Genomic DNA, 21,683 nt, shown 5'->3' with positions numbered 1-21,683 from the left:
GACCCTGAGATCATGACCTGAGCCAAAATCAAGAGTCGGATGCTCCACCGATAGAACCGGCAGGCTCTCTGGTATCTGGTTTTAATTTGCGGTTCCTTAAATCCCCAAATTTGCAATTTTGCTGTGTTTTCATTTGGTGAGTCAGTTTTGAAGACTGACTCCTCTGTACACTTGAAGGAAACTTTCTCTTTTCCAAGTGATCTGTGTGCAAGTCTTCCGTCTACAGTGCACGCATTGGTCTCGTTTGTGTAGCCTCTTATTAATCTGAGCTGTTTTCTAGACCCACGTTTGTGTGCAGACTCTGAGGATCCATTGTTAGCCAAGGTTGCCTGCGTGCACTTGACCCTGCGGTGTTGCTGCGTTCTCCAGGAGAGCCGCGCTTCAGCGCCCAGCGGCACATGGAAGCTTGGGGATTAATGTATTATCTAGACTTCAGGAGATTACTCCAAAAGTAATACAGTTCCAGATTTCCATATGCCAGCACGGCTCTCAAGTTTTCCTTGGCATTCTGTTATTTTCCTGGTAAAACCCGAGCAAGCAAGCCCCTTAGAGCGCGTGCTCTGGTTTTCTGGCATTGGCCCTCAACCTGCCTCTCTAGCGACTTACCGCTCCTCCCTTCGCTTTAGCTTCTGTTCCAGCCCAGCTGGGCTGAGACCCTGACCTCGTTCTGGTTTTCCATCCGTTCAGGTCTGTCCCTCTGCAGACCCTGCATAGCCAGTCCTGCCACATGCTGTCTCTCCATGCACGTCCCTTATCTACCCAGGAGGATGCACGTGTCTTCCTGAACAGTATAGCTCGCTGTTACCTTTGCCAGGTGGAGGGAGACTACTGGTCCACCTGGCGTTGTGACTATTAGGGCCCACATCTCCTGTTCCTAACAGCAGGGGCCCCTCGAGTCTGTGCTGCACCTTGTTCCTTCCCTGTACTGTGCCTTCTCTGGAGGGCCCAGCTGCCCGATGAGTGCCGGGAGCCCCGTACTGGCGGGGCCCTTCTCAGCATGCCACCCACCTGGCCATCTCCAAGGAGGTCCTCCAGGGGTGAGGGTCTGCATTGTCCTAGCTTGGGGGCTCTCAGAGGTGGCCCTTGGAGACGACGATGCCCACAAGGACAGGAAAAGCCTGCAGCCGCATGACTCCTGCTTGACCTGGTCAACAGAAAAACTTCTCGCCAGCTCAACCCAGCTGTTCTCCTGTGCACACAAACGCGCGTGTGCCCATTTTGTCACGTGCACGTTGCTTTCCTCGGGATCCGGCTCTTTATCTGCGCCATGTCTTCTCCCAAAACCTTCCGAAAGGGTGTGCCTGCCCTGCTCGCATGGCCCTGCCCCTGATTTCTGTTCGGGTTTTTTCCCCGTCTGCCTGTGGTGGGTATTCTCCTTGTTGGCTTGGCTCAGGAGGGGGCTCTTGCCAGGGCAGCAGCGCGTGAGATGCGCACAGCGCCCCTTGCTCACACTCTGGTCGCGTTTACATTTTGCCTCGGTGTAGGGGCTGGGGGATGTCACTGGTTTATGTTTCTGCTTCTTTGCTTTCTTGCCGAGCAGACTGGCTGTCTCTGCCTGTGTGTCTCTGCTCACCGCGGCGTGGCCACTGCATCTCCACGCCCCTCACGGCTTCAGGGGTCGCGCCCTTTCTCTGTTCTCGCGGCTCCCTCCCTGGACCTGTCCCTATCACCTGCGGACTCAGGTGTCTTGTCACCTATTTGACATCCCCACTCGCAAGGCAAACAAGCATTTCAGACTTGCCCATCCGACACTGAGCTCCTGAGCTTTCCACTGTGGCTCTCAGCCAGAAGTCTCGCAGCCTCCCTGATTTCTGCTTATCTCAAACCCTACATTCGGTCCTCCAGGAAGTGGCGTGATTCCGGGCACCCAGTGAGCTGGTGAGAACATCAGGTCTTAAGATTGGATTTAAACAATACAAGACAAAATCCACTCAAATGCTTCTGATGACATTATCTGGGAGAGAGTTTGACCGTGTCTGTGACGTAAATATACGGGGCAGTTACCCCCCGCGGAACTGGCGGAACTGGCGCAGCTCCGTCAGGATCAGAGGGACGCGTGAGGCCATGGAAGCTTCGTAAGGTGAACTGTTTCTGTATGGTGATAAAAGAAAACAATCGTAAAGATGAGATACTTCTGATAATGTATTTGCAATATGCATATGTATGTACACAAGAACTGAACCTCAGAATGTATAGAAAAATTGGCTGATTTACAAGGAGGGATTGATAATTCTGCCATCGTGTGGGCTATTTTAATGTCCCTTTCTCAGGAATTGATAGGTCAGATACAAACACATACATACAAGTATAGAAGATTTGAACAGGCTCTAGTTCTTGGTCATGTAAAAAAGAAGCAACCAATTGGGGAATACATATTCTCTTTAGGCACATGAAACATTTAAATCTGACCTTGCATTTGGTCATAAAGTAGATCTCAAGTTCTTTCAAACCCTATCCTCTGACCCAGTGGAGTTAAGCCAGAAATCAATCACAGAAGCATGGAGAAGGAAAGCATGTATTTGACATTTAAAAAAAAACTCCAAAAATCATTCCAATTAAAGAGCAGGTCACAGTGGGATTCTCTAGAATTAACTGATTATAACTATGTAAAATTAAGGTTTATAGAGCGTGGCCATGCTTGGGGGGAAGTGACGTCCTTGGAGTTACCTGTTTGAAACAAAGGCTCAAAATTGGTCAAATAAGTGTCCAAGTTATGAAGTGAAGAGAACAAAAGAAAGTCTAACGAAGGAAAGGATAAAGGGAAGAACAGAAATTTGTGAAGTGGGAAACAAAGAAAAATAAAAGTAATAAAATAAAAAGCTATTTCTTTGTAAATAAAAAAATAACATTTTCTAAACTTTTGGTAAGATTGACCAAAAACTAAAAAGAGAGGACATGAGTTAGCTCTGTTAGTTATATCTTGTTAATGATGTAAGCTCTTAGCATTAAAGATGGCCTCTCATTGGTTCTGAAGAGCTGATCCTAAAATATAGGTGAAAGAGTATGGAACCAAGAAACAAACAAACAAACAAAAACCACTGGGAGACTTGCCTTTTCAGAGCCAAAGCTTATTATAAAGATGTAGTATTTAGGATTTGTGTTGTTGGCCCAGGAACAGACAGATATGTCCGCGCAGCAGAGTTAGGGAATGCACACCCTCCCACACATACCTCTGCATCCTCCCACCCCCACACTCCCCCACACCTATCTATACCCCCGTGCCTCCTGCACTCACAGCCCCCGCTCTATACCCATACTCTCTCACATGCCCTAATACCCGCTACTTACACCACACATCCCGTATCTCCCCAAACAGCTCCCACTCCCCCACACCCACGCCCACCCACCTATATCCACCACACTCACACCCTCCACACCCCACTCCCCATATCACACCCCTACAGCCAACCACCACCTAGCTACACCCCCATGTCCCCCCATGTCCCCCACATCCCACACACCCTACACACCGCCACACACCCCCCCACATACTCACACATGGGAATGTATAATACTAGAGGTTATATTGTAAGTCAATGGGGGAGGGGATAGACCTCTTAGTCAATATTGCTGGGGTAATCTTCTACCCTATGGTAAAGATAAAATTAGATCCCTACCAAATGCTTCCTATATGAGACAGAATTCTAGATGGAATAAAATCCTGAGTGTGAAAAGCAAAACTAACACTTGTAGATGAGAAGATAGAAGACTTTCTGTGACATCTGGGTGCAGATGAATTTCTTAAACCAGGCACAAAAAGCACTAACTGTAAGGAAAAAGACTGGTTTGTTTGACTATATTATAAAGAAAAATCATCTGTGTGGTAGATTTTTTATAGAATTAAAAGACTACAGGCATTTGAAAGTCACGTAACATGAAAAGGATTAGAGATCTAGAAGGAATAAGCCTACAATGGATAAAGGCTGTAAAAAAACACGATTCAAAATGAAGACACCAGGAAGGTTTTTATGAACCTGTGTTGAAACTGATTTTGCTATTAATCCATGATCTATGGATTAAGACAATGAGAGATCCTTTCATATTCATCAAATTGGCAAGCATGAAGTCAGTTAATACATGTCGGGGGGTTGTGGGGATACTCTTACACTTGCTCTTGGAAGTACTGATGGGGAACTCGTAGGAGACGAATTTTTTTATAGAAGTAAGTGGAAAATGTGCACATAGTATGACCCACCAATGCCGTTTGCAGGTATTTGCTCTAGGAGCTGCTGGCGGGTGCCAAGGAAATGGGCCTTCTGTGTTTGTAATAGTTAAATAGTAGAAACCACCTCATTGGCCTCAGTGAAGAGATCCAGGCATCTGTTTTATTCACACAGTCACAAATTACTCAGCATTAAAATGAATGAATTAGATCCTATGTGTATCAAGATGCATAAATCTCAGTAACAGTGTTGACTGTAAAAAGCCAAGTTAGCCAGTAGGGGTACATTATGGAATCTGTTTTTGGGCATTTACATAACCAGTAAATGAACAAACTCCTGAATTAAGTAAAGATGGTTTAGATTTTGTCATTACCAACCTATAGGGAAGGAGGGGTTGTCAGTTGGGTCTAGGGCTTTAGTGCTATCTTTGTGCATTTTTTTTTTTTAAATATTGAGTTTCTGATTTTTTTTTTTGAAAGATTTTATTTATTTATTTGACAGAGAGAGATCACAAGTAGGCAGAGAGGCAGGCAGAGAGAGAGGGAAGCAGGCTCCCTGCTGAGCAGAGAGCCCGATGCGGGACTCGATCCCAGGACCCTGAGATCATGACCTGAGCTGAAGGCAGTGGCTTAACCCACTGAGCCACCCAGGTGCCTTATCTCTGTGCATTTTTGATAGAGTTCTGAAGCAAATAAAACAAAATATTGACTACTCTTTATTTTTCATGGTAAATACATAGATTCCTATTCTATTTATTTATTTTTGATTTGAGATATAATTAACACCCCCTTAGAGTTTGTAATTGAGTGGTTTGGTATATTTTCGGTGTAGTCACAGAGCTTTGCAATCATCACCACTACCTAATTTCAGAACATTTTTCTGCGACCTAAAAAGTTACCGTGTACCCATTTGCATCACTCCCCGTTCTCCCCTTCCCCCAGTCCCTGAATACCATGAATTTATCTTTGGTTTCTGTCAATTTACCCACTGTGGATATTTCAGGTACATGGAATCATACAGTATGTGGCATTTTGCATCTGGCTTCTTCCACTTTGCTTAATGTTTTCAAGTTTCATCGATGTTTTAGCATGTATTAGTACTCTATTCCTTTTTATGGCTGAATAATATTCCATTGTATGGAAATACAACATGTTTTTATCCCTTTATCCACTGAAGACCATTTGGGTTGTTTCCATTTTCTAGCTGCTATGAGTAATGCTGTTAGGAACATTCGTAGGCTAGTTTTTGTGTAGATGTGTCTTTTCCATTCTCATGGGTATAGAGGAATTGAATTGCTGGGTCACATGGTAATAATATGTTTCACTTTCTTAAGAAACCACCAGTGTTTTCCAAAGTGGCTGTCTAATGTTATATTCCCCCAGCATGTGTGAGAGCCCCAGAATTCGCCCATCCTCACTAACACTTGTCAGGCTTTTTGATTATAGCCGTTCTAGTGTGTGTGAGATGCTGTCTCACTGTGATTCTGATTTTCACTTCCCTGATGACTAATGATGTTTAGAATTTGTCCACGTGCTTATTGGCTGTTTATATACATTCCCTGGGGAAAAAGTTGTATTCAAATCCTTTGGTCATTGGTTTAATAGACTGACTTGTCTTTTTATTGGTGAGTTGTAAGGATTCTTCATATATTCTGGATACTGTTCCCTTATCAGATTTGCAGAAATTTTCTCCCATTCTATTGGTTGTTTTTTTACTTTTTTGAAAGTGTCTGTTGGTGTGCAAAATTTTGTAATTTTAATAAAGTCCCATTTATTTATTTTTTTGTTTTGTCACTTGTACTTTTCATGTGACGTGTGAGAAACTATTACCTAACCAAGGGTCATGATTTCCCCTTTATTCGAAGAGCTTTATAGATTTAGCTCTTGCATTTAGGTCTTTGATCTACTTTGAATTAAGTTTTGTGTGTGGTGTGAGGCAGGGATCTGAATTTGTACTTTTGCATGTGGGGGTCGGCCTGTCCCAGCAGCATTTGTTGACACACAGCCTTTCTTTGCTGGTTGTCTTGGCATTCTTAGTGAAGACCATTGACGAAATGCAGGGGTTTATTTGTGGATTCTTAATTCTCTTCCATGGAAACATGTAGAGCATCTATTCTATATCCTCTGAATCAGCATCTACACTCAGATTTTCTGTTTATTCTTGAGTCAGTTTCAGTAGTTTGTGTTTAGTTCCCGGAAATTGTTTACTTCATCTACTTAATCTAATTTGTTGATATAATTGTTCCTAGTGTTTCCTCGTAATTTTATTTATTTCATAAATTGGGCAGTAACATTTCTTTCATTCCTAATTGTAGTAATTAACTCATTTTCTGTGTTTCTGAGTCAGTCTGGATGAAGACATGTCGATTTCGTTGATCTTTTCAAAGAACCCACTTTTGGAGCACCTGGGTGGCTCCGTTGGTTAAGCATCTGCCTTCGGCTCAGGTCATGATCTCAGGGTCCTGGGATGGAGTCCTGCATGGGGCTCCCTGCTCAGCGGGGAGCCTGCTTCTCCCTCTCCCTCTTCCCCTTCCCCCTCTAGCGCTCTCTCTCACCCCCTCTCTCGAAAATAAATAAATAGGAAACCTTTAAAACAACAACAAAAACAAAGAACTGGTTTTTGGTTTGTTTTTCCGTTCTGGATCTCACTCAGTTTTGCTCTAGGGCTTGTTATTTCCTTCTGCTTACCTTTGGTTTAGTTTCCTTGTTTTTCCAGTTTCTTGGTGGAAGTTGAGTTTACTGAGTTGGGATCTTTCTTCATTTTTGAATGTTTAAGTGTTAACAGCTTTGAAGGAGCTCCTGCCTGGCCAGCCCTGCCCTTCGCGGGGATTCGGCTGCTGGGCTGGGCTTCCGAGTAAGGAGGCGGCCTGGGGGAAGCTCTGAAAAGCTCCTGCTCGCACCTGAATCTAGTGGACTTTCTTGCAGAATTAAATAAACCTTGGATTGCTGCAGGGCTTTGGTGAATTTCCAGAGTCCTTAAAGAGTTGATTGTGAAAATGTGGTCATTGTCCTCATTATGTTTAGGGAGAAGCGAGTTGCCGGCGGTCATTAGTCTGCTGGCAGTCATGCCGTCTACCTACCATGTTTTATGATCAAAAAATGAATGTGATTGCAACAGGGTATTTTATAGAAATTGGCTAACCACTTCTAAATGTCACAAGGAAAGAAAATGTATAAGACTAGACGGCAAGTTTTGGAAGAGAAAATAGTGCATTCCTGCTATCCTGTTTGAAATCAACTTCCTGTAAAGCTGAAGAAATCAAAGCAGTTGGTATTGCTGCTGAAAGAGACGAACAGCCCCGCACAACGAAGTGGAGAAGTAGCGCCTCGCTCGTGAAGCGGGGGATTCGGGGGATTCGTGTGGGAGCGAATTCCAGGCTGGTATTAAACCCACCGCCTGAACTCCCGGAGCAAGTCCCGTCTGGGGGCCGTGCTCACTGGTTTCCAAGCTAGCTGTTCACGGCTTGTCACCCTGAGCTCGGGCGACTTAGCTCAGAGTACATGTTGTCAGCCACGTGAGCGGAGGCCACGGGAGATGGGGGTGCTTTGCAGTGGGTGTCGGGTTAGTCGCCCACAGCTGCGGGTGTTCGCAGCATAGGGGAGGACCCCCCTACCATTTTCAGGGTGGCTCCAGGGGTCATCACTGGGAACGTGAAAGGCAGCCCGCCGAGGAACCCCCGCAGAAAGGACGGGTGGGACTTCTCGCGGCAGGATGCCGAACCTGGAAACTCTAAGAATTCCAGATTTCAAAACTTCTGTGGAACACAATCCCCACTTACCAGATTCAGAGGCCGGTAAGTGAAGGTGGGGCACGGGGTAGCCAAGGGCTGGTGGAGAGGGCCTCCTGACCGGAGAGATAAGCGGGAGCGAAAATAGTGAGGGGCTTTCCCACATCGGAGGCTTTGTGCCTGAAGAGAGACACTTGATGTGACTTGTTCTTTAAGACTTAATATGTTAAATATATAACATATAATGTGAAGAATAATTTAAGCAGGGTTAGAAATTCTTTTAAATATATTAGCAGTTAAAAAAAACATGCAGAGATAAAAAGATTACAAAATTCATTACTATATGTAAACCTCAGAATATGCATGTGCTGTAGTTTTAATCAATTTCTGCATCATCGTGCCCCTTGCAGGGTGACGGCGGTTCCGCAGAAGCTTGCCCGCGCCGCTCTGAGAGGGCAGGGAGCCTCCCGCAGCACGGCCCTAGAGCTGCAGACCGTGGGTGGGACCAGTCGTCGGGAGACTAGGTGACTTGGTCACTTGTCTAAGATGATTTAGACCTTGAGTTCACCCTGAGCTCCTGTCTCAGATTAGAATCTAATAATAATTCTCTCTTGCAGGGACGCTCCAGCCTGGCTGGAGCCCCTGTTGCTGCCCAGGGCCGCCCCTGATGTGGGGGGGACTTGTTTTCTGGGCTCAGCTCTGTATTGTAGGCCCTCTGCCTTCTGCTCCCAGTCATGGAAACGGCTGCTTGGCCAAGAGCTTTGTTTTTGTTTGTTTGTTAGTCTGTTTTTGTTGGAAAGTAGTGTTAGAGGCTAAAATCTCGGCTCCAGGGTTCCACTTTTCATGAGTGAGCTGAAGACAGACCTGTCTGGGCTCTGAGTTCACAATGATTGTCTCCCAATTCAATTCGGCTATTATTAGGTCCATTAAGTCTTTAAAATCTGATATAGAAAACACCTGAATTTCTTCTTTTCTACAACCTACGTACTTAAGTTTGCTGAGCCTTTGACCAGAAATTGACGTGCATCCCTCCTTTTTTATCCTCATGTGTTTGATTGATTCGCATCCGGTGACTTTGTTGCTGGATTTTGAGTAGGCGGTTTGTGGAAGGAGCAGAGGTACCGACAAGCATGGAAAGATGCTGCCATGCGGCGCTAACAGATAAATGCACATGATTATTATTCGACCGCCTTATTAGCATATATTTGGGGGAAGCTTATGATACAGAGTTTTGGCACAGAAGCACAGAGACCAGGCTGTCACATGTCATGTGGTGGACAGAGGGGCCTGGGGACTTCATCCTTGTGTGTCAAGGGCTCTGAAATTCTTAGGCACTTTGGCTGAAAATTCTGCTCTCAAGAATTCATCTTTAGGAAACAATCATAGGGAATATTCATTGTAGCATTAATTTAAATAATTAACAAGTAGAAGTAGCCTGAGGGCCCAATAATAGAGGATTTAGTGAGTCAGTGACTGCTTCTCTACAATGCAGGGAGTATTAGGCAGCGATTCGTGTTTATAGGAATGATTCATGGCATGAAAAATTGCGCCCAGCATATGAAGTCAAAATACACATAAAAACAGTATATATGACATGAAATAGTGGCATTTGTGTGTGTGCTTTGTGTGTGTGTGTCTATAGGTGTGTGTATGTGTATATTTTGAAAGCCTCAAGGAGCTACAGCCAAAGGCTTATGGTGTTTGTTTTTGAGATCGGGAACCACTGCTGGTATCTATGTTCACATATTTTTGAATTTTCTAAATTTTCCTAAATGAACAAATATCACTTTTATTATAATTATAGGAGAAATAATATTTGTTTTTGTAATTAGAGAAGAATTGTATGAAAATTAGTCTGTACTCTGATAAGCAGAAACATTTTCTTTCTTTCTTCCTTTTTTTTTTTTTTTTTCAGAAGCATTTCCTAAGCATAAGAGCAGTGTGATTTCAAATAGTAGATACGTTTTGTTTCTATGGACAGATTTCTTCGGGTATCAATAAGTATTATTAAAAGCCTAAAAATAAGCTGTTACAGACGTTTTCTACAGATATTACAGACACAGATATATTACATTGTTCTGAAAGCACATATAATTATTTCATTTTGTTTAAAAGATATATAGGGAGCACCTGGGGCATTCGGTTAAATGTCCCACTCTTCATTTCAGCTTAGGTCCTGAGGGTCTCGGAGTCATGGGATCGAGCCTTGTATTGGGCTCTGTGCTTAGCACGGAACCTGCTTGAGATTCTTCCTCCCTCTTCCTCTGCCCTCCCACTTGTGCATGTGCAAGCTCTCTCTCTCCCTCAAATAAATAAATAAATCTTTAAAAAAATAAAAAAAATACATAGGTAAATGTTATGATGAAAAACTTCTAGAAGAAAATAGAAGTTTACTGCTGTCGATGTTTTCATCTGGGAGTTGCAGGTGCTTTTAAATATATTTCTTGCACTTTTCTGCACTTTCCAAAGTTTCTGTCTAAAAAGCAGGCATGTGTTTTGTTGTCACAGGATGCACACTTATTATATAGAATCTGTGTCTGTGGTGGGACACCCATGTGTGGCAGGCTCTCTCGTCAGGCGTTCTGGGGCCGGGTGTGCAGAGCAAACCCTCTATCACTGATTGAAGTCCTTGTATTGGGGGAGTTGTCCAGAAAGTCTAGTGATGTATTTGAGGCAACTTCAGTACCTGATGAGAGCCCACACAGATCTCCTGTGTCTGATTCTGGTAACGAGAGTGACCCACTCAGAAAGCCTAGGAGGTAAAAATAATAGAGCTTAAAATTTTAATTTATTAAGCCCAGGTACTAACTGAGATTGGAACAAAAATCCTTTTATATGTGATTTCAAGTTCATAGTGAACGAAGTTCATCAGCATAATATGGTGTTGAAACATGGATGTACATATCTGTCTTCATACACTTGGCGTCTGATCTACTAAATGGGAACATGAAACGAAGAACGTGCCCCCTCCCCCCCCGAGGTGGGCACACGCTGGAGCGTCGAAGCGGTGGAAGCACATAGTCACTGGTGCGTGGCCGGATGAGAGGCCCTACTGTCCTGGGCCAGGGAGCGAGGCAGGCCCCTGGGGCTCTCGGGGTCTGTGCCCCTCAGCCTTGTTGGCCATGGCACCACCGTTGACCCCCAGATGCTATTTTTTGAGGTGGAGGAGTAAAGGAGCCCAGCCCCCCGGCTCCCTCCTTCTCTTTTCTCCTGAGACCATCACTAAGAGTATAATTACTTAGAAAGGGTAATTGCCTTGGTGGATTCTGTGACGGGAATGAAGCCGGACCATCCTTGCCCGGGCTCTCCCCCTCCCCGCCCTGCCGAAGCTCTCGTAAAAATTAGAAATAGTAGCTCAGATTAGAACATTATTTTTATTGGCATCTATGCTAAATTCACAAAAGGTACCAGATTTTGCTTGTTCACTTTGCCTCATTTCTAGCCAGTGATTTAGAAATGTGTTTCAAATGCTCAAATTCTGCTGTGGTTGTGTGTGGTTACATTTGCGATGCTGTGGCGTCATGTTCCAGCCAGGGAGGAAGGGGAAGCCTGTGCTCTGGGCTGCGGCTCGTGTGGCCCAGGCATGGTTGGCAGCGGTGTTCGCCTGGGCCGTGCGAGCGCTGCAGAGCCCTGGAGTCTGAGCAAGCGACAGCGTCTGTTGGACCCGCGCTGGTTGGGCTTGGACTTGGAGGGCTCTCATGGGAGGGTCAAGATCTCTTGACCCCCCCCTCCCCAACCAGTAAGTGTCATTTTATTCTGTTCTTCCAAAAAAGAAGATACCGACAGACGTAGAGGGGTGCGTGTGCTGAGCCTCCCGGCGCACGTGCAGTTCTGCCTGTCGTCCTGCCGAGCCTCGCCCCTGCCGTCCTGCCGAGCCTGTGTGCAGGCCCCCGCTTGGTGCGCTGGCTGTCTGTCCTCATGTCTCTTCACACGCGCACCCGTCTGCCCGATGTGCACAGGGGACCTGCCTCCCACCAAATTCTCTTCCCAGAGCTCGGTCCCTGCCACCATGGGGCTCACTGCTGGTGGGGGTGGAGACAAGAGTTAAGTAAGTTAAAAAGGCAGTGGGGCCTGGCAGGTGGGTCAGAGCAGGACGACTGGCATGGAGTCGGGGAGCACCTGCCAGGTGGCCCAGGAGGCCTTTCAGAGGAGGCGGTGATCAGGCTGGTGGCATGACCGCTGACACACGGCTGGGTGGCGGGGGAGCAGCATTGGGGGGCAGGGGCAGCGAGCACAGGGTGGGAGAAGGTGTGCTGTGGAGAGAAGGGGCACCTGTCGGCCTTCCCAGCACGTGGTTCTCCAGTTCCTCCTCAGCACCACGGGGTCTCTGAAGCTCACTCCGGCTGCGCCGAGGCGGGTTTGGTTGGGAGGCTGCAGCCTGCGGGAGGGCAGGTGGTGGGCACGGGGGCTGCTGTGCTAAGGCAGAGCTGATGGCCTTGCTGGAGGACAGCTCAGGGAGGCTGGCCAGAGAGGACTGGAGTGACTCCGTGGGGGCTGAGCACCTGAGGTGCCGTGAACTTGGGATCGGCAGGGGTTGGTCTTGGACTTTAGCTCTAGACATGCCAGTCGCCGGTCAGGTGGCGCATCGATGCAGAAGCTCTGGGAGAGGGCATGGCAGGGAGCTGGATGTAGAGAGTCCGGTGCAGACGGTATTTATGGCTGTGGCCTGCAGGGGTTCATCTGGAGACGGGAGGGTAGTCCGGAGAGAGGAGCAGACTTCCCCCAGTCCGGCCCCAGGAACTGGAGCCTGGAGGCCTGAGGGCGATGGTGCTCTGGCCCCAGGCCCTCCCTGCGTGTTTGGGGGCATTGGAGGTGCCTACCCCTTCCCCCAGCCCCGGGGCCTGCGCTTTCTCCGGCCAGGGCTCTGCAAGCTGCCCAGAGCACTCGATCCGGCCAGGGCTGCCTGTCCCTGTCCCGCAGACACTACAGCCATTTTTGACGTTTAGGTCTCCACCTTGGAGGTTTGTCTCTTTAAAATTTCTTCTCCCATGGTGTTCAGGATTTGGAGAGCGTCTCCACGTGACCCGCACAGTGACCCGCACACCGTGCGCCGTGCCGGCTGGTCTGCATGGCCTGCTTCCCTCTGCCTGCCCGACCGTCTTTCCCTGTGCGCCTGTGCCGCCGTACGCTGACTTGCGCGAAGCATCTGATTAAATATTTAGCCCATTTAAAAAATTACATTTTTTGTTTTCTTATTAAATTTTGAGAGTTCCGTGTGTTCTGGACAGTCCTTTATGGGGCACAGCTCTCCTGGTCTGCCGCTTCACTCATTTTTATGGCAGTGTCATTGGATTAGAAGTTATACATTTTGATCCAACTTACCCATTTTTTTCCTTTTATACATCATGTCTTTTGTATCACTTAAGAATTCCTTGTGAAACCAGAGGTCTGTAAGATTTCCTCTTGTTCTTTTTTTCAGAAGTCTTGCAGTTTTAGCTGTTGGATTTTAGTCTGTGCTCTATCTTGAATAATTTTACAGGGAATGGGAAGAAAATAACAAGTTCCTTTTTTAATATGGTGTCTAATTGTTTCAACATCTGTTGTTAAATACTTTATCCTCTCCCCATTCGATGACCTTGGAATCATTTGGCCACCTATGTGTGTGGCCAAGGGTACCTGGGATTTATGTGAATCAGGAGTGGTAAGAAAGGCCGGCACGGAAGTGACGACTGTCCTGGAGGACGTTTATGCTCACAGGTCCCCAGAAACAGGACGCAGGCCTCCCAGGGCCCCACGAGGAAGCCAAGCCCCAGGGCCCATGAGGAGGCAGAGTCCGTGAGGGGGAAATGTGGCAAGAGCGTCACCGTGGTTTCTGTGGAAGGAGCGGGGAAGGCAGGCAGGGTCTGCAGCCGTATGTGTGCTAGTTAGAACAAAGACGGCAGGCCCTAGGGCATAGGGGCTGCCGCCTCTGTCACCCGGCCCTGCTTAGGGCAGGACATGGTGGCCCAAAGAGAGAGACCCATTGAGGAGGTGGTAGGGGTGCGTTGGTTTGCTCCCGGGGTGTGTTGTTTATCCTATCTGGAACTGGCTAACTGTAGGAGGACCGTCCCTCCGGGGTCAGCCAGGCCCACGTGTCAAAGCATAAGAACACGGAAAACTAAAAATGTGGTTAACATAGTGTAGACTATTTCTGGACCATCCTGTACCTTTGATCAATGTGTCTTTATCACTGTAGCTTTATAATAAATCTTGAAATAAGGAGTATAAGTTCTCCCACTTTGTTCCCTATCTCAAAGGTGGTCAGGCAGTTTTATCTCCTTTGTATTTCCATACACATTTTAGAATCCACATAGCCTATGCTAATTTTGACTGAAATTTGACTGAATTGATCGATTACCATGGTGCAGTTGACATCTTGTTGAATAGAAGGGCACAGAGGGGACATCCTTGGCTTTGTCCGTGGTCTTGAGGGTATGTGTCAGCCTCTCACCCTTGCGTATGATCTTAGCTGTGTGTTCTAGCTGGTGCCCCTTTGTCAGGCGCAAAAAATGCTGTTACAGTCTGGGTTTACAAAGTTTTCATGAGTGATACTGAATTTTGGCAACTGCTTTTTCTGCGTCTATGGAGACAATCGTATAGTTTTCCGTTATGAGTCTGTTTATACAGCCCATCCATGTAACTCACTTGCTTAATTAAGCCAATTGCATTTCTGGGTTGAAATACCCTTTGTCATAATGTATTTTTTTAATATTACATGGTTCGATATACTGAAATTTAAGAAATTTTGCAACTATATTAATGAGGAAGATTGGTAGTTTTTTGGTTTTAGTGTAATTTTCTGGTTTTGATATCAAGTTAATATACTTGCTTCATTGAATGAGTTGGGAAGTGTTCTCTTATATTAAGTTTTCAGGATGAGTTCGTAAGGAACTTGTCTTATTTTTTCCTTGAATATTTGGTAGAATTCACTACTGAAACCATCATTTTTTGGTGAGAAGGTTTTTAACTTGAATTTAATTTCTTGAATACATACAGGGTTATCTATAACTTTCTTGAGTGAGTTTGGATAGCGTGGTTCTTCTAAGCATTTGTTCCATATATATGTTATTACATTTACTTCCGTGCAATAGATCCTACCATTCCCTTATTACATTCTGTCTTGTTGATTGAATCTGCTTTCTCTTTGGATCGACCTATTCTGGGTGTTTGATACAAGTGGAATCACATAGTATATGACTGTTTGTGTCCAGCTTCTTTCATTTAATGTCATGTTCTCAAGGTTCTTCTGAGTTGTGGTATGGATCAGTACTTCCTTTTTTTAATGGCTGCAGAATATTCCATTACAGTTTGTTTACCAGTTCATCCATTCATGGACTCTTGAGTTGTTTCCATAGTTTGGCTATTGTACAATAATGAGGCCATGAATAAGTATCTGTTCGATGCCCTGGTTTCAGTTCTTCTGGATGTGTAACTCGAAGTGAAATTGCTGAGCCACGGTGATTCTGTTTACCTTTCTGAGGAATTCGCACCCTCTTCCATAGAGGCTGCACAGCTTTATACCCACACCTGTGACATGTCAAGATGCCTGTTTCTCCATGTCCTCACCAATGCGTGTTATCCTAGTAGGTGTGAAATGGTTCCACAAGGTGGTTTCGACTTAATTATCTTTTTAGTGGCCTTTGGATTAGTAGTAGAATTCTGCTTATCATTATTGAGACTATTAATCTGTGTCTTTTCCCTTTTTTTCCTGGTGAGAATGGCCAGATGTTTATCAATATTACTGATTTCAAAGAACCAATTTTTGATTTCATTAATTTTGTATGTCATTATTTTTAATTGAAATATAGTTGACACACAGTGTTATGTTCGTTTCAAATATACAACATAATGATTTAATGATTCTGTATTTTTTTATTAATTGCCTTTCAGCTCATGTATTTTTCTATTCTTAAATTTTTTTTCTTCTTCTACCTACTTTGGACTTAATGTGCTCTCTTTTTCTTCTAATTTTGTATAGTAGCTTAGGCTATTGATTTAAGAACTTTCTTTTTTCCTAATCTAGGCATTTTAGTGCTATAAATTTTCCTCATATTACTGCTTTTGCTGCATTCCACACATTTTGGTATGTTGTGTTTTCATTTTTATTCTGGTAAAAATGCTTTCTAGTTTACACTCTGATTTCTTCTTTGACTCATGTGTTACTTACGAGTGTACTATTTTTCTGTTACTGATTTCTAATTGAATTCTGTGGTGGTCAGGGAACATACTGCATCTGATGTCAATCTCTTAAGGTTATTAAGACTTCTAAAAATGGCTCAGAATATGGTCTTTGAAAATATTCCATGATCACTTAAAATAATGTGTATTGTGTTATTGTGTTGAGTGTTCTGTAAATGTCAATTAGGTCACGTTGGTTGATAGTGTTGTTAGAGTCTCATATATCCTTTATTGATTTTATCTTTAGTTGTTTGACCCTTTAATTATGTAATGCCCTTCTTACTTCTGATAGTATTCTTTGCTTTGTTCTGAGACCTACTTTTTCTGATGTTAATATAGCCATTTAATCTTTCTTTTGGTTAGGGCTAGTAGGGTACATCTTTTCCAATCTTTTCCTTTCAACCTATTTTTGTCTTTGTATTTAAAATGGGTTTCTTATAAATAGCATATAGTGGGCTTCTGTTTTTTTTTTTTTTTTTTTATCCACTCTTAAGATCTCTTCATTTTATTAGTAGGCAGAGAAGCAGGCAGAGAGAGAGGAGGAAGCAGGCTCCCTGCTGAGCAGAGAGCCCAATGCGGGGCTCAGTCATGACCTGAGCTGAAGGCAGAGGCTTTAACTCACTGAGCCACCCAGGCGCCCCAGATCTCTTCATTTTAATTAGGGTGTTAACATTTATATTTAATGTTATTATTGATACGATTATGTTTAAACCTATCATTTTGCTATTGTTTTTTATTTATTCCATTTGTTACTAGTCCTTTTTTTTTTTTTTTTTGCTTTATAATGGACTGAGTACTTCTTATAGTTTTAAAAGATTTTATTTGTTTACTTGTCACAGAGACACAGAGAGAGAGAGAGTACACAAGCTGGGGGAGTGGCAGGCAGAGGGGGAAGCAGGCTCCCTGCCGAGCAAGGAGCCTGATGAAGGACTCAATCCCAGGGCCCTAGCATCATGACCTGAGCTGAAGGGGGATACTCAACCAACTGAGCCACCCAGGCATCCCAGACTGAGTACTTTTTATGACCAATTCTAGCACCTTTACTAACTTATTAGTGAAATCTCTTTAAAAAGAGTTTTGCTTGCAATCCATTGCATATATGCTTATCATCATCTGTCTTCAAGTAATATTAGACTCATCCACTTAAGAGTATAAAACCTAACAGCAGTATACTTCCATCTCACTTCTCTTGGCCTTTATGTTGTTATTGCCAAGCCATTTACTTCTGTATTTATTAACCCCATCCTACATTGTTATTATTTTTGCTTTAAATAGTCTGCTATCTTTTAAAACAATCTTAAAATTAAGAAAAAGGCATTTGTATTTATACATGAATTTTGTTTCCAGTACTTTGTATTTCTTTTTGTAGATCAGGATTTCCTTTTGTGTGATGGACTTAGTTTAATATTATTTGTTGTTCAAGTGTGTTGGTGATGAATTATTTTAGCTTTTGTTTGTTGGGAAAAAGTCTTTATTTTGCCTTTGTATTTGAAAGTTATTTTCATTATGTATGGTATTTTTATCCTTCATTTCTTTAGAGATCTCAGTCTGCTGGTTTCTAGCTTGCATTGTTCCTGAGAACTCCTCTGTCCATCATGTCTTCATCCTTCTTTACATAATGTTTCTTTTTTGTCTGGCTGTTTTTAAGATTATCTCTTTAGGTAAACTGATTATGGTGTGCCTCGGTTTAATTTCCTTCACGTTTTCTTCTCTTTGGGGATTGTTTACCTTCTTGAATTTTGAAGTTCATAATTTTCATCAAATTTCAAAATTTTTTTGTCATTATTTTTTGAAATCTATTTTTTGTCCCATCCTGTCCTCCCCCTCTGGGTCTTCAATTATATTATACTTACATGATCTGTGTGTGTGTGTGTGTGAGAGAGAGAGAGAGAGAGAGAGAGATTTCCAATTATATTTCTGCATTTTTTGTGGGGAGTGTCTTTTTTTACCTTTCATTTGAGATTGTTTCTGTTGCTCAGGTGTTTTGTCTGCACATTGATTAATCTTTCCTTGTGTAGTGTCTAATGTGATGTTAATATCCTCAAGTATATTTTCCATTTTGGGTGTTTGACTTGGGCTTTTTAAAATGTTTTTCATGTCCCTCCTTAGCATGTTGTGTTTTCCCTCTTTTTGAGTATCTTTTTGTGTTTTCCCTCTATCTTTATAATAGCTGTTTTAAGGACCTTGTGTACTAATTATTTCCTTGTATTTCTTATTGATCAACTATTGTCATTATGAGATATACTTTCACACTTCTTTGAATGCCTGGCAATTTTTGAATGGATGAAAGATATTGTATATTTTGCATTGTTGGGGTCTGTATTCTTTCAAATATTTTAAACTTTTTTGGAGGAATGCATTTAAGTTACTTGGAAAGTTTAGATCCCTGGGTGCTGTGTTGTTGAATGTTGTTAGGCAGTACCTGGTTTAGTACACCGGCTTGATCTGGTGGTAAGATGGCCCTCCTGCTGGGTGGAGTGTCTTCCAAGTGCTTGGCCAGTGGCCTGTGTGGCGGGGTTTCCTCATCTGGTTGGTGGAAGTCTGAACTACTCCTGGAGCTGTGGGAGCCATAGCTGCTGTTGGCCCACTCTTTCTGCGGGCTCCTTCCTTGTCCTCAGTAGACCGCTCACCCGCACGTGCTGATCGGTGTCTAGCTAAAGCCTCAAGTTGGTTCACCCTGAGGTCTCTGGAACATTTCTCTCTGCAGCTCCCTCCTCTTGGGTACTCCACCCTGCTAATTCTAGCTGCTCGCATCCCTGAATTTCAGCTGCTTCCTCATCTTGGGACTCCCCCCGGGTTTGCTAGGTTCCTCCTTCCTGCACTATAGCCAGAAAACTCTCCCTCAGCTGTAGGCTGGCAGTCAGGATGCATCACATTTGTTTCCTTCCCTCGGGGATCATTGTTCTGTGTCTCAAAACCCTGTCTTGTGTCTTTGTCTTGGTTTTCACTGTCAGTCTGGTCTGTCTTCTGTCTTGGCTGGAAGTAGATGGACGTCCTGTTAGGGGTTTCTAATCTTCCTCTGGTCTTTAGGCATCACTGTATACAGGCCTTGGGCTGTCTGTAGGAGCCTCTGGCAGTGCCATTTACTTGCACATTAAGCCTTTGCAAAGGCAGGGTGCCTCGTCCTGTCTACGTGAAGCACTTCTCAGACTTGGACCTGAGACCACATAGTACTTAGGGGTTCCACCCACCCTTCTTACTGCTCCCCACAGGCCCAAGGAATTAAGAATCTGTACTTTCCCAACACTTTCCATCAGCTTTACGACTCTGGGTCAGGTTTTAGGGGAGTCTGGGGCCCTAAACATGTATCTATATCTTAAGTTCTGAACTCAGTCTAGAATCTAACCTCTTCTATGGATTTTTCCCCCTCTGGGAAACTGCCTTTGACATCCTATGTAACTGATTTTTGAGTACATTGTTTTAATAAATTCCTTTGGTTTGATAAAATTTATCATCTAAGGTGATAATATTATTCTTTGGGTTATTTTCTATCTATGATTTCCAATTATAATTATTTTTTTAATCCATTTACAGGGCTATCTACAGAGAGATATCTTCACATGGTTCCATGTAAGTAGTTCTTCTTATAATGCCTTTATAGAGGTTAAGTCTTTAAATCGAGTGGTTCTTTCTACGTCAGTTGATCTTTAAAATCTTGCTTGCATTTGAAGCCATGTTTCTTGCTGCCTCTCCTTGTGGCCTGGTTTCACATCACATGAGGGACCTGTCACAGGCCTGAGAGCACCAACAGTGTCAGTGATTTGCCTGATTTCTGAATTTTATAGAACCAAGATTTAAAAAGAAGCCATTTTCTCCTTTTCTGTTAAACATTTTTCTCCCACTTAACATGACCAGAGTGTCCAGAGGGGGCCTGAGGGCCGGTGTCAGGGTGCGCTGCCGGACACGCGCGTTCGTCCCACCCGCGCCTCGCCAGTGCGCACCAGCCAGCGGGGACAGCTCTATGCTGTGGCCGTGGTGGTGAGTCCCGGCTGTGTGGACACCTCTTTGTGGCCTTGACTCCAGCTTTGCAAAACTACCTTGAAATGATTCCTTTTAAATCTTTAAGATGTCTTTTTCTAAAGTTTGTAAATGTTGTTTTCTAAAAGTTTTCAGCGGGAAACTTGATTTTCAGCAGCCTTGCATGGAATACTAATGAGGTCATGATCGCAGCTAGTGTTCGTGAAGTGCTTGCTTCGTGCCAGCAGGGCCGCTCCGGATTCTAACTGTCTAATCCCTCACTCCACCCTCACGACGCCCTGGGAGGTGGCTGTTGCTGTTACGTCCACTTTCCAAGGCTCAGCGACAGGATACCACTTTGTCATCTGTGGTGAGACCAGGGATTGAGCCCGGGCCTCTGACCCCACGAGCCCGAGCCCAGGCCTCTGACTCCACGAGCCCGAGTCCCTTCACGATGGTAGGATAAGCAGGAGCTGCCGCGTTGATAAGATGGGGGCTCTGAATTCAGTGTCTGCCCTCCCCGTGGTCTTGATGGCATCCCCGAGGAGCCACCCCGGGAGTCCTGAGCTCAGCTGGCGCTGGTCAGAGAGCGCTCCGGCCCTGGCCCGCGCAGCTTCCGGCGCCTGTAGCCTGCAGCAAGGGCCACGACTTAATGAGAAGCCCCCTTGGGAGAGACTGTGGGCGGTGGTGAGGAGTCGGGGACCGTCGGGGAACCGTCGGGGAACCATCGGGGAACCGTCGGGGAACACTAGGCATCTAGGGCTGGAGGGTAACCGGAGTTCTGACTGATCTTAGAAGAGGAAAGTTCTTAAGAACAAATTGCTTGAACAAAGGCCTTGTTTGTTCTTTCATTCATTTACAAATGTTTACCCAGTGCCTGTCGTTTGGCTCAGGCCCAGGTGGGGCTTACAGAAGATAAATGCACTCAGTAAAGGCTTCACAGTTGTCAGATGTCAGCCGGGCACGCGTGCTGTGGAGGAGGTAAAGGAGGATCTGAGCTGCGGGAGCGCTGGCCGCAGTGCGGCTCTGCCCACCCCGACAGGGGCCTTTCGAGCAGAGCCTTGAAGGAGGTGCAGGAGCAGGCCCTGGGGCGCTGGAGCCCAGAGGGCTCCAGGCCAAGGGGAGCCATGTGCCCGGAGTGCTCCCAGAGTATGGGGGCGGGGAGATGAGGTCAGAGCGCCCATCAGGGGCCTGGAGGATCCTGCAGAGGCCGGTTCTCACTCTGCAGGGCCCACGTGTGGGAGCAGGGAGCTCAGTTGTCTTTTTTCTCCCAGTGCTGGGCTGTTAAACTAAAGCTGTTATACTACTTGCTTCTTAGAGGACATCCAAATCCCCACTGGCTTGGGACCAACTCTGTAATTGTGCAAGTCTGGATCTAATTCTCACAGACGTCCCGAGGGGAGGGCCTCTGGAATTCAGGCATACAAACAACACCTTGTATGTACCGGGCCTCCTTCCCCCCTAGATCTGGTGTCGTCCAAGTTTCTCCTCCTGGCAGATGGGGAATCCTGGCCGACAGTTCTGGAAATAAGCAAACATGCTTGGGCAGGGTGGGCTGGCCCCAAGTGACGCCCCATCTCGTGTGCACAGGACCTCAGGGTCCCCGCGAAGAGAGGAGGCTCTGGGCAGCCGGGCTGAGAGGCCGGGAGGAGCACGGCAGGCCGTCTGTCGGGACTGTG

The 21,683-nt window shown here is 45.1% G+C and overlaps 2 protein-coding genes across 16 annotated transcripts in view; one reads left to right on the top strand and one right to left on the bottom strand.

Annotated features, from left to right (window-relative positions):
• PCBP3 (poly(rC) binding protein 3) overlaps positions 1-21,683 on the top strand; it is a 250,406-nt gene that overhangs the window by 61,108 nt on the left and 167,615 nt on the right. For all 15 annotated transcript variants that reach the window (XM_045084304.1, XM_045084303.1, XM_045084309.1 and 12 more), the window contains exon 2: positions 19,582-19,617. The gene's annotated coding sequence lies outside the window, so the exon portion shown is untranslated. The remainder of the gene's footprint in view (positions 1-19,581; positions 19,618-21,683) is intronic.
• The window catches only part of LOC123393209 (basic proline-rich protein-like), a 92,218-nt gene that overhangs the window by 61,103 nt on the left and 9,432 nt on the right, over positions 1-21,683 (bottom strand). The window lies entirely within an intron of this gene.

This window comes from Mustela putorius, unplaced genomic scaffold (genome assembly GCF_011764305.1).
Source record: "Mustela putorius furo isolate JIRA1106 unplaced genomic scaffold, ASM1176430v1.1 tig00000765_pilon_pilon_pilon, whole genome shotgun sequence".
Classification (NCBI taxonomy): Eukaryota; Metazoa; Chordata; class Mammalia; order Carnivora; family Mustelidae; genus Mustela; species Mustela putorius.
Note: the sequence above shows the minus strand (reverse complement) of the source record. Positions and strands in the feature narration are given on the sequence as shown.